The 9,557-nt window shown below is 36.2% G+C and overlaps 1 protein-coding gene across 1 annotated transcript in view; it reads left to right on the forward strand.

Moving 5' to 3' along the window:
* The window catches only part of DNAJC1 (DnaJ heat shock protein family (Hsp40) member C1), a 216,974-nt gene that overhangs the window by 197,744 nt on the left and 9,673 nt on the right, over positions 1 to 9,557 (forward strand). The window lies entirely within an intron of this gene.

Raw genomic sequence — 9,557 nt, forward strand, 5'->3', positions numbered from 1 at the left:
ACCATGTTGACCAGGATGGTCTCGATCTCTTGACCTCGTGATCCACCCGCCTCGGCCTCCCAAAGTGCTGGGATTACAGGCTTGAGCCACCGCGCCCGGCCCGAAAGACCTTCTTTTTTAAAAGTTAAGATGAACACAATTATCTCATATTTTTCTGTCTAGACAGATGATCCACAGAAAAGTTTAAAGACATTAGAGAAATAACAAGAATGAGCAGCACTGCCTTCTACCAGTTGGAAACATTTTTCAGGTGGCTTATTTAGGAGGAGAAGGGAGAGGAGAAAAAAATAGTTTTTCAAAGTGATTTATTTAATGTTCAAGTAACAGAGCATGCTTTGTATTTGAATGCTGTAGTAGTTCTTACTTTTAATGAGGGCTAAATTCAATTGGAAAGTTGGCCAAAAGTAAATTCAATGAATGAAAATAATGAACTTCGCAGTTACATAATTTTTGTTACTAAAGTAATACTTAAAATATCACTGACAGCCAGAATTTGAAAAATATGACTTAAGGTTATTACTCAGATTCAGTACTTACTTTATCAGTTACCTGAAGATGCCAGAAATATGAACATATACTTTATACAACTCAGAAAATTGGAAAATTCTTCTTTATATTGAACAGAAATATGTAACCATGTAACTGTTGACTGATCCTAGTAACTCTACCCTAGGAACTATAATTTTCAATTTATTGATTTGATTTTCTGTTAATTTCATCAGTGTTTTTACTAGAGGGAATGCAACCTATTTTAGATTTCTTTTATTTACTCTACGCTTACCTATCATAAGTCTCAAACTTAGATCATAGGACCCCAATTTCATGAGCATTTTAAAGATAAATTTGGGCATTAAGAAGAGGAGTTAGAAAGTGTTTTCTGCTTGGAATCGCAATGTGGTGAAACATACTCCACCACAATTCTACAATCCATGTGACTATTAATACACATTGGATTGTCCAAAAGCCCACCCAAGCCAGTAGCCCACAATATTAGTTCCCCAGGTACCAAAGAAGAAGCAGGAGAGGCCTCATCTGTGTGAAACCTATGTAAGAATACATGTCTTCTCCCAAGAAGAGGCTACAAAAAAGTTCCATATCTTCTGAAACTCCTCATGATACAAAAGTAGAATAAGTAACTGAAAAATTTATTGTGTACTGTCTGAGAAAATAAACAGTAAATATTTTGAGAGTGAATTGGTACCCACTTTACTGAAAGTCATCCAGATCTAAAGGAGAGAAATCAATTTGGTGATGACTGTGGTCATGGAAAGATGAATGTACTTTCTCAAAGTGACTTGCTATCTTACTGAGTCACCCTGGGCATTGAGCTTTATAACAGACCACTACTTCTTTATCTACCTAGAATCGTAAATGATCATTTGAGGAGGCCAAACTTGTCCCCAAACAAAAATATTTTGCCATCATCTGCCATGTACTTGGCTCCTCCCAAGACAAAAGCTAATGAGAAGGGAAATACTCAAGAAAAGAAAAAGTCACTGCAGTTATCATTTTATGAAACTGTCCTATGACAGCAGAAGATGTAGACTTTGCATAGTGACTTGAATATTAATATTGGACCACACAGAATTGGAAAATCGACTGTGCTTTGCTTCTATCTAATGAGCATGTTATAAGTTCTAAGTTGCCTTTTAAGTGTGAAAAAAAGGTATGACCCCAAAATGACAATAACGACATCAGATCATTTTCATTGTTTGACAATAATGATCTGAAGGACTCAGATTATGTGTGATAGATAAGCCAAATTATGATAGATGCTGTGTTCAGAATCTACTACCAGCATAAGGCCACTGTATTCTCAAACCGAGTCAGTGACTCTGTAGAAACAGGAAGCTTGTTCTTGACTATGTATCAGGAAACTTTAAGTCAGTAAAGGCTATGTGCTAGTACTAGAATATCAGTGCTAAGTGAATGATTCTCTAAGGTAATTCATCCCCACATACAATTGGAATTTGTTTACTGGGCAGGATTTTGATATTAGGAATCCATTTGTCTGTAAGAAAATATATTAATATGTTTAATATATTAGTTCTTCATATAAGAGGAAAAGAACGATGTATATGAAAGGCTGTAGCATGACTTTGAGATGTTAAAGAGTTATATGAATCTCAGATTATGAGATTTTGAGGTCTTATGTATTTGTGACTTTGCCAGTTGACCTCAAATGAAAAGTGTATATGAATTCCTTGTGTGACCATATATATCACAACTTATGGATCCGGGCAGGAAGCAGAGAAAAATTTAAAATCTACTAGATCATAAGCTTTTCTTAGAATTATGCTATTGTGCTTTATTTATTGTTTAGGTAAAATGCAATATGTTCTATATCTTTGTCCTCTGGTAATCTTTAAAGCAAAAAAAAAAAAAAGTTATAAAGAGGGACATTTATACACAGGCCAATTCAGGAAGATCTAACAATTACAAATATGTATACACCTGATAACAGAACACCAAAATGCATGATGCAAAAACTGACAGAATTGAAGGAAGAGATAAGACAGTTCAACAATAATGGTTGGAAATTTCAGTGCCTCCCTTTCAGTAATGGATAAAACAACCAGACAAATCAACTAGGAAGACTTGAACAATATGATAAATCAGCTAGACCTAACATATTCCTAAAACACACCATCTAATAATAGGATGTACGTTCTTCGTAAGTACAAATGGAACATTCTTTAGGATAGACTATATGCTAGGACATCAAACAAACATCAATAAGTTTAAAAGGATAGAAATAATATACAGTATGTTCTTTAATCCCAGTGGAATGAAATTAGAAATCAGCATTAAGAAAAAAAAAATAGGGAAAATCAACAGATGTTTGAGAATTAAACAACACACTACTAAATAATCAGTAGATCATGGAAGAAATCCTGAGGAAAATTGGAATATTATGTGAGATGAATGAAAATAAGACATGATATACCAAGACTTAAGGAATGCAGCTAGCACACTTCTTAGAGAGAAATTTATAGCTATAAATGCCCTGTGTTAAGAAAGAAGATCTCAAATCATTAATCTTTTCACCTTAAGACACTAGAAAAAGAAGAAACTATACCTAAAGCACACAGAAAAAATAACAAAAAGTAGGTCAGTGATATGGTTTGGATCTGTGTCTCCACCAATTCTATATCAAAGTGTAATCACCAATGTTGTAGGTGGAGTCTTGTGGGAGGTGATTGGATCATGGGGTATGATTTCCCCCTTTGGTGCCATTCTGGTGATAGAGGTCTCACAATACCTGGTGGTTTAAAAGCATGTACCATCTCCCCCTCACTCTCTGTTCCTCTTGCTCTGGCCATGTGAAATGCTGTCTCCCAGTTTGCCTTCTGCCATGATTGTAAGTTTCTTGAGGCTTCCCGAGAAGCCAAGCAGATGCTGCCATGCTTCCTTTATAGCCTCTGAAACCATGAGCCAGTTCAATCTCTTTTCTTTATAAATTACCCAGTGTCAGGCATTTCTTTATAGAAATGTGAGAACAGACTAATACAAACAGAAATGAAAGTAATGGAAAAAAGTAAAGAAAAAGAAATCAGTGAAACTGAAAGCTAATTCTTGGAAAATACCAAGAAAATTAACATGAATTTAAGCAAGATTAACCAAGAACAAAAGAGAAAGGACTCAAATTTCTAGAGTCAAAAATGAAAACAAAAAAAAAGACATTACTGCCAATCTTATATAAATATTATAAATGAGTACTACCATGAACAAATGTGTGTCAAGAAATTAGATGGCTATTGTTCTAATAGAGGTGAAATTGATAAATTCCTAGAAAGACACAGGAAACTGTCTAAAAACAATCAGAAAAAAATTTTAATAGACTTATAATTAGTGAAAGGATTGAATTAGTTATTAGTAAAAAGATTGAACTAGTTACCAAAAACCTACACACAATGAAAAAAATAATTTTAATAGACTTATATAGAATAAAACAATTTTAATAGACTTGTAATTAGTAAAAAGATTGAATTAGTTATCAAAAACCTACTCAAAATGAAAAGTCTAAGTCCAGATAGTTTCATCACTGAATTCTACCAAACATTTAAAAAATTGCAATGGTCTCAAAAAAAAAAAAAGGAAGAGGGGTGAATGTTTCTCAGCTCATTTTATGATGGCAGTATTATCCTGATACAAAACCAAAGATATCACAAGAAAACTACAGACCAATGTTTTTATAAACATGGATCCAAAAAAATCTCAACAAATAACACCAAACTGAACCTGGCAACTTGTAAAAAGAATTATCACCATGGAGTGGGCATGGTTGTGTGCACCTCTCGTTGCAGCTCCTCAGGAGACTAAGTGGGGAGAATCACTTGAACCCAGGAATTGGAGGCTGCAGTGAGCTTTAATCAACACCACAGCACTTCAGCCTGGGTGAATATTTATCTAAAAAAACAACAACAACATTCATCACCATGATCAAGTGGCATTTAACCCTGGAATTCAGTGGAATGCAGGGTTGGTTAAACATCTCAAGATCAATTAACATGAATACCTCGTGTCAATAGAATAAAAAGCAGTATCACACGATATTCACAAGAGAAGTGTTTGAGCCAGGCACAGTGGCTCACACCTGTAATACCAACACTTTGGGAGGCCAAGGCAGGTGGATCACCTGAGGTCAGGAGTTTGAGATCAGCTTGGCCAACATGGCAAAACCCCGTCTCTACTAAAATTACAAAAAGCCGGGTGTGGTAGACACACCTGTAATCTTAGCTACTCAGGAGGCTGAGGCAGGAGAATCACTTGAACGCAGAGGTGGAGGTTGCAGTGAGCCGAGATCGCACCATTGCGCTGCAGCCTGGGCAACAGAGCAAGACTGCATCTCAAAAAAAAAAAAAAAAAGTATTTGACAGTTCCAACACCTTTGCACTAAAAAGACACTCAGCAGACTAGGAATAAAAGAGAAGTATCTGAACCAGATAAAAGAGCATCTACTAAAACCCCACAATACCATGTTTACTGGTGAAAGACAGAATGCTTTCTTGCTAAGATCAAGACAAAATAAGGATGCCTACTCTTGCTTCTTTTATTCAGCATTGTACTTGAAGTGCTAGCCGGGACAATCAGGCGAGAAAAAGAAATAAGATTAAGAAAAAGAAGTAAAATTCTCTTTTTGCAGATGGCATGATTTTTTATATAGAAAATCTTGAGAAATCCACACACAAAAAATTAGAACTAATAAATGAGTTTAACAAGGTTGCAGGATACATATTAATATTACAAAAATCAGCTTTATTTTTTATACATTTACCATGAACAACCTGAAAATGAAATTAATAATTACATTCATAATTTCATCAAAAAAATAAAATAGGAATAAATTTAACAAAAGATGTGAAAAACTTTAACTTTGAAAACTATATAATGTTGTTGAAAGAAATTGAAGTCTAATTTTTTTTTTCATCTTTCTTTTTTTCTTTCAATGTTATCCAAATTTTTTTTTTTAATGGGGTTTCTCTGCGTTGGTCAGGCTGGTCTCATACTCCTGACCTCAGGTGAGCCACCTGCCTTGGCCTCCCAAAGTGTTGGGACTACAGGCGTGAGCCACCGTGCCCAGCTGAAGTGTAATTTAACTTGGAACTCTTAAGTCTTCCTAATCGTCAGTTTGGTAGAGGATTCTTAGATATGATACCAAAGGCACAAGCAACCAAAAACTTCAAAATTTAAAAAGTAGATAAATTGAACCTCAGCAAAATTAAAAGCTTTTGTGAGTCAAAGGACACCATCAAGAAAGTGAAAAGATAACTCAAAGAAAGGGAGAACTTATTTGCACATTTTATATCTGATAAAATACATGTACCCAGAGCACATCAGGAATTCTTACAACTGTGGCCAGGCATAGTAGCTCAAACCTGTAATGCTAGCACTTTGGGAGGCCAAGGCAGGCAGATCACCTGAGGTCAGGAGTTTAAGACCAGCCTGGCCAACATGGTGAAACCCTGTCTCTACTAAAAATACAAAAAATTAGCCGTGCATGGTGGCGTGTGCCTGTAGTCTCAGCTACTTGGGAGGCTGAGGCGGGAGAATCACTTGAAACTGGGAGGCGGAGGCTGCAGTGAGCTGAGATTCTAAAAAAAAAAAAAAAAAAAAAAAAAAAAACAAAAAAAAAAAAAAAAAAAAAAAAAAAAAAAAGAAAAGAAAAAAATAAGCTTACAACTCAATAATAAAAAGTTAAATGACCCACATAAGCAATGGATACAGGACATTAATAGATACTCTTCCTAGGAAGATACACACATGTCCAGTAAACACATGAGAAAACATTCAGTATCAGTCATTAATTAATTATTAACTATTAATTAAGTTAGGGAGCTGTTAGAAGGTGTTATATTAGTTTGGTCAAGTGAGAATGAAGGACTGGTGTAGGTGGTGGAGGCTGAGAGAGAAGGGAGCAGATAGAATTGATACCCTGAAGCAAGTGGCTGGGAAGGAAAGAAAAGTCCAAAAACGGACTCCTAGATTTTGAGCCTAAGCGACTTGGATGATAAAACTGTTAAGCAATGGAGGAAAAACACAGAAGTTGTTTTTATTAGAAAAACTGATGAGTTTATTTTTTGGTTTAGTTTCAGGAACTAGGAGACCTCTAAGAGATTTAATGGCAGTTAGAAAGTGAAGCCACGTAGGTATAGCAGAAAGAGCACTTGGCTTGTTTCTTCTATAAAATGAAAGATTTGGATCTTAAAGGTGGTTATGTTATGGTGATTGCGAGCAATGATTTTAGATCCCTGCTTGTCTGGGTTAAGCTTCTCACTGTTTAACTTGGATATATTATTTATTCTCTCTGGGTCTCAGATTCTGTAAATTCAGGATAACAGTTTTGTGCCTACCTAATATCGCTGCTGTGAGGAATATGTATACACACACACATTATTTAGAACAATACCTAGTGGATCATAAGCTTAGTGTTACATAGCTGAAGTCCTTTTCAGATCTGAGGATCCATTGTTATGTGGTCAATTTCTGTGAGACTGGCATTCCAAGGTAGAGGTCAGGGCCAGAGACATAGGTTAATCGTTTCTTTTCTAAAGTATTGTTGAATTGATGGGATGAGATACCAGAGTAGAAAGTGGAAAGAACGTGAATGGCAAAGGCAAGCTGTTGAGGAACACTTCTATTATGAACAAGAGGCAGAAATATATAGGAGAGGCCAGTGGAAGAACATTCAGAGAAAGAAGGAAAACTAGGAGGTACTCTCATGAATGCCAAGTAGAATAGAAAAGATCAGGTCAAGGGAAGATTGTCTTTTAGAGTAGAGACTACTTGAGCTAAGTTTGAAGGTTTATGGGATGTATCTGATAGGGAGAAGCTGAAGATGAAAGCAAATAATTGATGGAGCATAGTTCTTTGAGGATTCAAGGGGCAGATTTAGCCTTAAGGGGAAGAAATACCATTTATTTCTTTGAATTAGAATAAAAGAAGGGATATATATGGTGGACCAATCAAATTTTTGAGCTGGGAAATTCAGAAGTCAAGGAAGCTCTTGTTGGATAACTTTAGTTTGCTTACATTAAATAGGAAGCAAGGTCATCTGTAGAGATAGTGGAAGGTAGGCAACAAAAGTGAAAAGTGTTTCCAAGCAGCTTTAAATATTCTCCCTAATTCTGCTTTTTGTATTAATGCAAAACAAATTATCTTTTTCAATTATAGCAGGTAATATTTACTGAGACTTTACCGTCTGCCAGGTGTCATGCTAAGGGTTTGTTTCAAACTGAAAACATCCATAAGAGGCAGATGGTATTAGTAATGGTATCCACACATTACAGAGGGTAATAAATGAAACAGAGAAAGGATGGCAAATTATTGTCTGTTACCCAGCTGAGAGGTGGAACCAAGATTGAATAGTACATCTGACTGAGTCTCAGCTCTTAACGATTATGCTTTCTAATGTTTTACTTTCAAATTTCATTAAAGACATGAAGTGTTGGTTTGAGAATATACGTGGATTAACGGGATAGAAAAATATAGAAAAATAACCCAAGATATACAGCAGAATGTAACTTTAATGAAAGTTATATTTTAAATAAATGGAAAGGATGGCTGGTTAGATAAGTGCATTAGGGCAATTATTAATTTGACAAAAATTATTAAATTTGACTCCTTTTTTAAAATCTACAATAGAAATCAGAACAGCGGTTGTCTATGGCAGGACAGACATTGCATTAAAGGCACAAAGAAACTTTCTGGAGTAATAGGAATGTTCTGTATTTTTTTTTTTTTTTTTTGAGATAGAGTCTGGCTCAATTGCCAAGGCTGGAGTTTAGTGGCGCAATCTTGGCTCACTGCAACCTCCATCTCCTGGGTTCAAGCAATTCTGCTGCCTCAGCCTCCCAAATAGCTGGGATTACAGGCGTGCACCACCATGCCCAGATAATTTTTGTATTTTCAGTAGAGACAGGGTTTTGCTGTGTTGACCAGGCTAGTCCCAAACTCCTGACCTCAGGTGATCTGCCTGCCTCAGCCTCCCAAAGTTCTGGGATTACAGGCATGAGCCACCATGCCTAGCCAATGTTCTGTAATTTGATTATGTTACATAGGCAGTGATTTTGGGTCAAAACTCATCAAATTGTACATTTAAAATCTGCACATTATACTCTGTAAATTTTATCTGTTTTAAAAAGGAAAGCCAGGTGCTTTGGCTCACACCTGTAGTCCCAGCTACTCAGGAGGCTGAGATGAGAGGATCATTTGAGCCTAGGGGTTACAGGCCATCCTGGGCCACATAGCGAGACTGCAACATAGCAACATCTCTTTAAAAAACAAACAGGCCGGGTGTGATGGCTCATGCCTATAATCCCAGCACTTTGGGAGGCCAAGGCAGGAGGATCACGACGTCAAGAGATCAAGACCATCCTGGCCAACATGGTGAAATCCCATCTTTACTAAAAATAATAAAACTTAGCTGGACATGGTGGTGTATGCCTGTCGTCCCAGCTACTTGGGAGGCCAAGACAGGAGAATCTCTTGAACCCAGGAGGCGGAGGTTGCAGTGAGCCGAGATCGTGCCACTGTACTGCTTGGCAACAGAGAGAGACTCCGTCTCAGAAACAAACCAACCAACCAAAAAATCAGTTAACGGAGAAAAACAAGATAAAACAAAAATAAGACAAATCTATATGTAGATGTCCAAGACATTGTTAAAGAAAGAAAGAGCTGGCTATAGAATAAGACATGCAATATACCAGTTATATAAAGAAAAAAGAATTACCACCAGACCAGATTCTTTCTGTGGATCCACATTCATATGTATAAAGGTATCATGGTTCTTGAGTGCAGCTACCCCATTCCACTAATAAATTATTCATCTAATGTCAATCTCAGATGGTCTTAGGGTTTCCTTCCAGGTTGCAGAAAGGAAAGACTTTTATTATCTTATAACACTGTTAGCATAAATGTCATTTTCCCTGCTGATTGTAATACTCAGTGGTAAAATATACTCCAGTGAAGAAAGATATTCAATTTCTGGAAATTTTAGGTTTAAAAAATGACCTGTTTGCATAGTGAAATTAGTGTCTTTTTTTTTTTTTTTTTTT

This window comes from Cebus imitator, unplaced genomic scaffold (genome assembly GCF_001604975.1).
Source record: "Cebus imitator isolate Cc_AM_T3 unplaced genomic scaffold, Cebus_imitator-1.0 Scaffold456, whole genome shotgun sequence".
Lineage (NCBI taxonomy): Eukaryota > Metazoa > Chordata > Mammalia > Primates > Cebidae > Cebus > Cebus imitator.